Below are 8973 nucleotides of genomic sequence, written 5' to 3' on the forward strand. Positions count from 1 at the left end.
GCACCCCTGCGCCCCATCAGAGGGCTAAGTGTGCGAGACTCTGGTCTGCGCTGAGCGCCCGCGGGGCATGCTGGGAGTGCATGGGCCAGTGGGAGCATAGGGAGGATCTCAGGACAAGGCTCCCACCTCCTACCCGCTGAACCACCGAGGCCAGAGCCCGTCCGGTGCGGCAGAGGCCCCGGCTCAGACACCCTCAGTACCACCTCAGAGCCTGTATTCTCACGCCAGTTTCTGTCCCTGCGCTCACACGTGGGAGCGTGGCTGAGACTTGCCAGGCGGTGAGTGCCATGCTTACTTAACCAGCTGAGACACGCCCAGGACAGTCGCTGGGACTATCAGCCACCAGCAGCCGGGAGGCCAGCACCACCCGCGTGCCCACGAGGGAGGGGCGTGTATCCTGCGTTCTGCATGGGGACTGCCCCTTGAAGAAACCAACTGTCTGGCGTTGGAAACCTCCCCCTCCGCCACCCCTGCAACAGCAGACTGCTGGCACCTCCCCTTTCCTCTGCTCCTCCCCCTGGCCCTGCCCAGCACCCCCCAGAAAGAGCTCTCACAGGCGGGCGCCCCCCAGTCCTCGGCACACTGGCCTTTTTGGTCCATCGGTCTTCTGGTTCTCTCCCAACGAGCCCCATGAGCACAGGGCGGGGCAGCCCGGGTTCAGGACCCTTCTCAGGCGACACCCCCCGCAGCCTCATCACCCACAGATCCGCAGCAGTGACTCCCCAAGGCAAGCGCCAATCCCAGGTCTCTGTCCGGCACTTCAGACACGGACAGATGACCGCTTGGCACAGCTACCTGGCCGTGTGACAGCTGTTGCAGACAGAGCAGGACCGAAGGTCACTGGAGGCTCCCACCCCACTCCTGGTCCTTCCGCACTATATTCTGCCTCCCGCCCTCACCGACACTGCTGGCCGCCCCACGACATGACAGACACCCCGCAAAGGGAGCCGCCGTTCACCCAGGCCCAGGTGCCAACTCTCAAAAACCCTTCCAGTCTTCTCCATCTGTAAGGGCACCAGCCCCTCCCGCTGCTGCAGCCGCTGAACTCCCCCGCGGCCTCTCCCGCCAGGGTGAGCTCGAAGCACGCAGGCGCTGCATAACAGACACGGGACGGCGCCCCGCGCTGGGCACAGCCAGCTACGAGGCCGCGGCCGGCCCTACTGAGCGTCAGACGGCATGGGGCTTCACTTCACTGGCCACGCTGAGCCTAGGGCTCACTGTCAAGCCAGAAACTCAAGATGCAGCCAGAGGCACAGGCCTGGCTGAGAGAGACAGGACGGCCGCTGTGACAGCCTGAAGGTGACGGCGCGTGGGCCCGGCCCGGCGTGCGGAGCAGGAAAGGGGTGCTCCGTGGGGTGCCGGCTGCACGGGACACGAGCGTCTAGTCGCCTGCTCAGTTCTGGGAGACGTGCGGCGCTCAGACTACTGAGGAAAACAGGGTCAAAGGTAGACGGGAAACGTCTGTTAACGTCTTAACAACTCTACTGCAAATCTGAAGTCACCCCAAACTAAAAAACAAAAAACTCTAAGTCACAAAGAGAAAGCAGGACCAATTCAGAAGGACGTCAGAGCAGGAGTGACAGCCGTCACGGGCCAGAGGGACCGCCTCGAGTGCCGAGTGCACACGCGAGTAAGGAGAGTCCGGCGAGCACCGTGCCGCCTACACCTGCACAAGCCACGCTCGCGCGGGAACCAGCCGGCCGACAAGCCGACATTCTTTGTAAAGAACTCCTGCTAACAAATGCACAAGAGATGCTGGAATCAGAAGATTCCCCTTCTGAAATAATCTGGGCGCTTCTCAAAGCACAGACTTAGACCAGCAGCACCAGCGTGTTCTTGTTGAATAAGGGGCCTCTTACGTGACCGGCTTTTAGCTTTGCCTCCGAAAGCGCTCCGCCCAAGCGTCCTCTGCTCGCACCAGGTCCAGGCAGCAGCCCTTGATCCGGGACAGTTCCCGGATTCCTCGCGGTGAACAGCGGGCCTCCGGGGAGCTGTCGCCCTCTGGTCCCTGGTCCGAGGGCACAATGAACTTCTCTTCGACATGGGGGTCTTCAACGCGCAGGGGCCTTTCAGTCGTGGGTCTTTCACTCTCCAGACTAACACCGCCTCCATCTCTTGGCGGTTCCTAGGGATGCTGCCCTGCCCCCACCCGGAGCAAGCTTCAAGGCCGCAGTCCCTTCCTATCCGATTCCGGCATGCGTCGATAACTCGGGGACGGTCCAGATGTCACCAGCGGCAGGGAACAGGACCTCTCTCGGAACTTGGATCATCAGTGTTAGGTCAACTCTCCTAAGAAACACCTGAACTCAGTTACCAACACACGCTCAGCTACGACTCTCCGAGTGTGGGACCGCGCTGCAGCCCCCATCACCGCCTCTGGGCAGCAGTGACCCTCACAGGGTGCCCGGCAACCCCACCCTGCTAATGCCGGCCCACTGTTGCAACCAACCAAAACCTCGGTACCAATTCTACCATCGACATGTTTGCTCTCCATGAACACGACGATGTAACTCTTAGTGGGCTTAACCGAATGGATTACTTATAACCGTCACATGCTAGCTTAGGGAGTAAGTCCCCGAGTTTAGAGAACATGTAAACCGGTTGGTCGTGGACAACACAAACACATATGGAGACAATGAAACAAAAAAAGCTCGAAAGCACACCGCCATTTACTGATGCACTGGAAACCAGCTGGCTGGCAGAGAGGAAATTAGCTCCAACTACAATGACAGCACAGACAAAACTATGAAACCACACGGCCCATGTAAGAGGCAGAAGTTAGAATGGCAAGACTGGGGGGCGGCGCTCCAGAAAAAGGATACAGTTCAAAAATATTTTAAGATTTTAGGGGTGCCTGGGTGTCTCAATCTGTTAAGTGTCCAACTCTTTGGTTTCGGCTCGGGTTGTCATCTATGGTTCGTGAGACTGAGCCCTGAGTTGAGCTCTGAGCTATGTGCACAGAGCTGCTTGGGATTCTCTCCTCCTTCTCTGCCCCTCCCCAGCTCACGAAGCCGCTCTCAAAATAATTAAAACCCACTTATTTTAACATTTATTCATTTTTGACAGAGCGTGAGCAGGAAAGGGGAAGAGAGAGGAGACACAGAATCTGAAGCAGGCTCCAGGCTCTGAGCTGTCAGCACAGAGCCTGATGCAGGGCTCAAACTCACTAACTGTGAGATCATGACCTGAGCCGAAGTCAGACGCTCAACTGAGTCACCCAGATGCCCCCATAATTAAAACACATTTTTTAAAAATTGCCATCTAGGTGGCTCAGTCTGTTGAGCATTGGACTCCTAATCTCGGCTCAGGTTATGATCTCAGTTTATAAATTCAAACCCCACATCAGGCTCTGCGCGGACAGTGTGGAGGCAGCTTGGGATTTTCTCTCTCTCTCTCACACACACACAGATAACCTAAGTTGAATCTTTAACACAATTTCCCTAGAGCATCAAGTATGTCTCTTTATTTTCAAGAAAATACCATGTGTGGCAACAGAACATTTAAAAATGGCCTTTACCAGGGGGGCACCTGGGTGGCTCAGGTCATGATCTCGAGGTCCATCAGTTTGAGCCCCACGTCCGGGCTCTATGCTGACAGAGCCTGGAGCCTACCCCAGATTCTGTGTCTGCCTCTCTCTCTCTCTGCCCCTCCCCCACTCATGCTCGCTCTCAAAAATAAACGTTAAAAAAAATTTTTAATAAACTAAAATGGCCTTCACTCTCCTGAGACCAGCCCAGTGTCCCTGCTCCCCAGCTCCAACTGCAAGCGAGTCTGAGGGAGGGAAAGAACGCGCTGTCCAGCCCTCACCCGGGACTTGCTCTGAGTCCTACACTCCCCATGTGGCCTCACGTGTGCACCTGAGGTCACAGGAACAGGTAGCTCCAGAAAAACAGGGGCCCTCCGAGAGGTTGGGACAGCCACCCACTGTGTGCCCAGGGCCAGGGGCTACTGCCCCCCACTGTCTGTGCACACTGCCAGGCAAAGGTGGCTTCGCTCCAGCATCCAGGTGCCAAGAAAGGAGCGGTTACTGGAAGAGCAGACCAGGTCAACAGGAAGCACCGGTGCCACCAAGGCCTCAGGCAGGCGGCCGCGCACACGGCACACGCCTGACACCTCGCCGCCTGGCAGGGTGACCTGCCAGCAGGCAGCCGTTTCTCTCTCAAGTCATGGAAATTAAACAGAACTTGAAAACTCAGTCCCCTGGTCACGCCAGCCACATTTCAAGGGGTCCACAGCCACATGTGGCTGCTGACCTCCACTCTGGAGAACACCAGCAGAGGACAGAGCACCCTGCCCACACGGGCGTGCGGCCCTCCGGCCGAGCGGCAAGAGGACACTGTGGCGCTCTAGGGCTCCCCTGGTTCCGACCGGCGCTCCTGTGTCATCCGGGAGCCGGAGAAAACTGGGGCTTCACATTCTTCTGAGAACAACTGCTTCATAGGACAACTGGTTTGTTAATCTGAAATTTCCAACAAAACAGGCCTGACAGAGTGAAGAACCCGGCCTCTTCAGTAAAGCCACCAAACTAACGCCCATTAACCAAAAGTCACTCTGTCCTCCCGTGAACTTAATGACCCTCGACATCAGGACTTTCAGAAAAGCAGGTCACAAAGGCCAGTGGCACCTACCTACACACAGGTGAACCGCAGACCAGCAGAAAGTGCACGCCCCCCCTGCACGCAGCACAAGGCGCGTTATAGAACGAGGGGTACCTGCCTGGCTCAGTGAGAAGAGCCTGGGCCTTTTGATCTCAAGGTCTTGAGTTCAAGCCTCATGGTGGGTGTAGAGTTTACTTAAATAAAACTCAAACCTAAACTATTACATTAAAACCAAAACTAAAGTGACAAGTGACAAGATTAGAAACACCTGTCGGTGCTTGTCAATGACACAGCAATCAGCCACTGGCTCAAGCTACACCGTGGGCAGGAGCAGGCCCACGACGGTTCTGGAACAGCCTTCTTCCCGAGAGACACAGGTGGTAGTTAAGGGTAGGTGTCCTCTCTGAGTCTTTCCCCAGCATCAGGCTCCCAGCCCAGCACGTGCGCCACAAACACCGCGAAACACGGAGAAACACGCGGGCAGAAGACCACCGAGCCCCCCGCGCCCGCACCCGGTTCCTCCCCGCAGGTCCTAGAGCATCAGGATCAGCCTGCGACGGTCGGCTTCCTTTGAGATAAACATACAGGTTTCATACTGAACACGGCAAACTCAGCAGACACGTTTACGGTCTCTCCTGAAACATCCATGAAGATTCTCCTCGTAGACAGAAGGATTTCTGTCCAACACACCACGAGCCGTGGAGTCACTGCTCCACGCCAATGAGCAGCATCAGCTGAACTGAAAGGAGGGATATTTTGCTTGTTATTTTGAGAGAGACAGAGACAGAGAGAGAATCCAAAGCAGGCTGCACAGAGCCTGCCTCAGATTCCCTCCCACCTCTGCCCGTTCCCTGTTCCTGCTCTCACCGTCTCTGTGAAAACAAACAAATATCAAAAAAACAATTTAACTATAAATAAATAAGGGGCACCTGGATGGTTCAGTCAGTTAAACGCCCAACTTTGGCTCAGATCATGATCTCATTGTTCATGGGTTCGAGCCCCATGTCGGGCTCTGTGCTGACAGCTCAGAGGCTGGAGCCTGCTTCGGATTCTGTGTCTCCCTCTCTGCTCCCCCCGCTCCCGGCTGTACTGTCTCTCAAAAATTAACATTAAATGTTTAATTAAATAAACTTTAAAAAATTTTATAATGTCTTTTTTTTCTTAAGAAGCAGAAAGAGACAAGAGTGAGCAGAGAGGGTCAGAGAGAGACAAACTTTAAAACAAAAGAAAGACAAACACCAAAACAGGGGCACCTGAGTGACTCAGTGGGTTGAGGGTCTGGCTCTGGATCTAGACTCAGGTCATGACCTCCTGGTTTGAGATGGAGCCCCTCTCCCCAGCAGGGAGCCTGCTTGGGGTTCTCTTTCCCTCTCCCCCTGCCCCCCCCCCCCAAAACAAGCAAACAAGAACCATTCTCTTCTGGAGGTGATCTGCCCTTGGGAAATGTCTTACCAGAGCCCTACGTACCTGGGCGCAGGGAAATACCCTCCTCCAGCCCTCCTGCCCCACCCGGGGCGATAAGGCCCAGAAAGCGGAGACCTCAGGGACCGGGGGCACCCCCCCACCCCCACCGGCCTGCACACCACTGAAGGCCTATACAGCAAGCAGCTCCTTCTGCCTGGACCATCAGGCCCACCTTCCACCAAAGCACCACCAAGCACAAGGAGAACAAAACCCAGTCCAACAGGCCTAAGCAAGCCTGGGGACAGGCTCCACGCGCAGACCTCCGCGCCAGGCCTCCGGCATAACTGTGACCACTGTGCTAGGACCCGCAGACTACACACTGGAACAAAAGCACTACGTGCAGAGCTGGAGACCACACCCCAGCAGGACCGGCAGGGCCTCTGATGAGATGATGGGCAAGTGGGCGCGGCCGAGCCCAGGGCTGGCGGTGGGGGGGCGGCGACTGCAGCACCCGAGCTCCCGGAGGAGGACCAGCAGCAGCGTCGGAAGCCACAACCAACTCCGAAGCGACCTGAAGAAATAAATGACTAAGAATTTGCCCCAAACTACGTCAGGCACCCACGACATGTCCGCGAAGATCGGAAGACACCACGGGGGGTAAACACCAAAACCTACACCTGCGAGGCCCCCAAACTGCAGGAGAGCAAAGACTGGGCAGCCGCCCGCTGAGGAAGCAACAGCTGGACCCAGGGGGGACGGGGCGCTTCAGGGCGCCCGCCAGCCCGCAGCCCGCGCCGGCTCTCCCGGGCCCACCGACACCGAGGCCCTGCCGTCGTAGCCCTGCCTCGCGGGCACGGGAGCGCCCTTCAGAGGGAGGGAAGACGGCGCCGGACGAAAACCCAGATCTGCGCAATGAGCCCTAGAGGACGGAGACGTCCATGTAAACTGGTGTTGTTCTCACTAGCCTAACAAACAACAGTTCCTTCCAACACCAGCAACGGCTTCCCTGACAGACCCGCGTGCCATGCGCCGTGCACGGGGCCCGGGAAGCCCGCCGGCGGGTGGGAGGAGCCGCGGAGTGTGGTCCCCGGCCCCGCGGCTGGGCCTCAAGTTGGCCCTAAATGTACACGCACAAAGGCGGCCACTAAAAAAGGTGAAAGGAAATAAAGGGTAAAACTCTAAAAAGGAAAGAGGGGCGCCTCGGGGGCTCAGTTGGTTAAGCCTCCGCTCAGGTCATGATCTCACGGTTTGTGGGTTCGAGCCCCGCGTCGGGCTCTGTGTCTCCATCTCTCTCTGCCCCTCCCCTGCTCGTGCTGTCTCTGTCTCTCAAAAATAAAAATAAAAAACAGGGAAAAAAATAAAAATAAATAAAAAGGAAAGAAAATGGAATCACATAAAACGTTCAGTTAAATCTACAAAAGGCAGAGGCGCCTGGGTGGCTCAGACGGTCAAGCATCCATGTGGAATTCAGCTCAGCTGGTGATCTCCTGGTTCGGGAGATCAAGCCCCACTGTGGGCTCTGTGCCGAGGTGAGGGGCCTGCTTGGAATTCTCTCCCCCACCCCTCAAAATAAATAAATGAACAGAAAATAAATTTTAAACTACAAAAGGCAAAAAAGCCTGGAAAACAAAAACAGCACCAAAGGACACTGGTAGAAACCTATAATGGGTAACAAGTCTGTTAGATGTTAATCCAACTAAATCAGCCGTCACTTTAAACACCAATGGTCTGGGGGCACCTAGGTGGTTCAGTCAGTCAGGCGTTGGTTTCAGCTCAGGTCATGATCTCAGGGCTCGTGGGTTTGAGCCCCGAGTCGGGGCCCACACTGCGACGCCTGCCTGGGATTGTGTCTCCGTCTCCCTCTGCCCCTCTCCCACTCACTTTCTCACAATAAAAAAAAAAGAAATCAAGGGTCGGAATAAAGCACTCTGAAGCCCATCTCCAGCATGTCCCCTGCGCCACACCACACGCTGGCCCACCCGGCTCTCAGCCAGCCTTTCAGGCACAACGAAGGGCTCGCCCTTCCCTCCCCGGGGCGCCCCCACAGGCTCCCCAACTCCCCCAGCTAACCAAACTGGACACTCAGGCATCTGGAGACTCACCCCTTCCCTGACCCTCATCAGCCCGTCCCTACGACCCAGCAGCTGCCCGGTCCTCGAGTGGCCTCTCCCCCAAGTCACGCCCCCACCCCACCAAGGGGAAGGCCGCACAGGAGGCAGGTCTGCGTCTGTGCACACCTGCATGGGCCCCAGCCAGAACCCCTGGGTGCTGGCCTGGTACTTTTCATGCCTGTCACCTTTACTGTTTTTTTAAACATTTTTAAAAATTGATGTTAAAGGATAGGCTGTAATAGTCATAAAAAACACAAGTTAAAAATGCTAGTTATTTTTCCTGCAACCATTAAGATGAAATGTTTCATTAGTTTACTACCAAAGCCATCACACATCACCTGTGTCGTCGGCGGGGCTGGAGAATCCCAGACTCCTGAGCAGCATCAAAGGCTTGTCACCCTGGATGCCTCCCCAGGGGCAAATCGGACTTCCCCATCAGGCTCTGGACAGTGAGGTCCGAGCAGCCGGTCCCGTCCAGCTGCCCTCTGTGTCCCCCTCCGAACGGAGGTCACGCCCCTCCAGAGGACACAGCTCCCTGGAGCGCTCTGGGCGGAAACCGCAGCCTCTGCAAGCCTCCACCAGAGGGGCCCGCTGGCATCTCGTCACACCCATCGCTGTGCTTACGGGGCTTTCTACGTCATGAGCTCCCTGAGGGCGGGACCCATCAATGTTAGCTTCTGACCTCAGTACTCCAGTCCCCCAAAAATAAGGCCCACTGAGTACAGCTGCTCTCAGCAACAAGCTGTCAGAGGCCAGGCGAGTTCCCTCCGGTCCCAGGCCCACCTACCCCCGACGCCCCAGGGGGCCGCCAACAGGGGTGCAGGCAGGGCTTACATCCCACACAAATCTCCCCGAGGCGC

Source organism: Suricata suricatta, chromosome 2 (assembly GCF_006229205.1).
Source record: "Suricata suricatta isolate VVHF042 chromosome 2, meerkat_22Aug2017_6uvM2_HiC, whole genome shotgun sequence".
NCBI lineage: Eukaryota > Metazoa > Chordata > Mammalia > Carnivora > Herpestidae > Suricata > Suricata suricatta.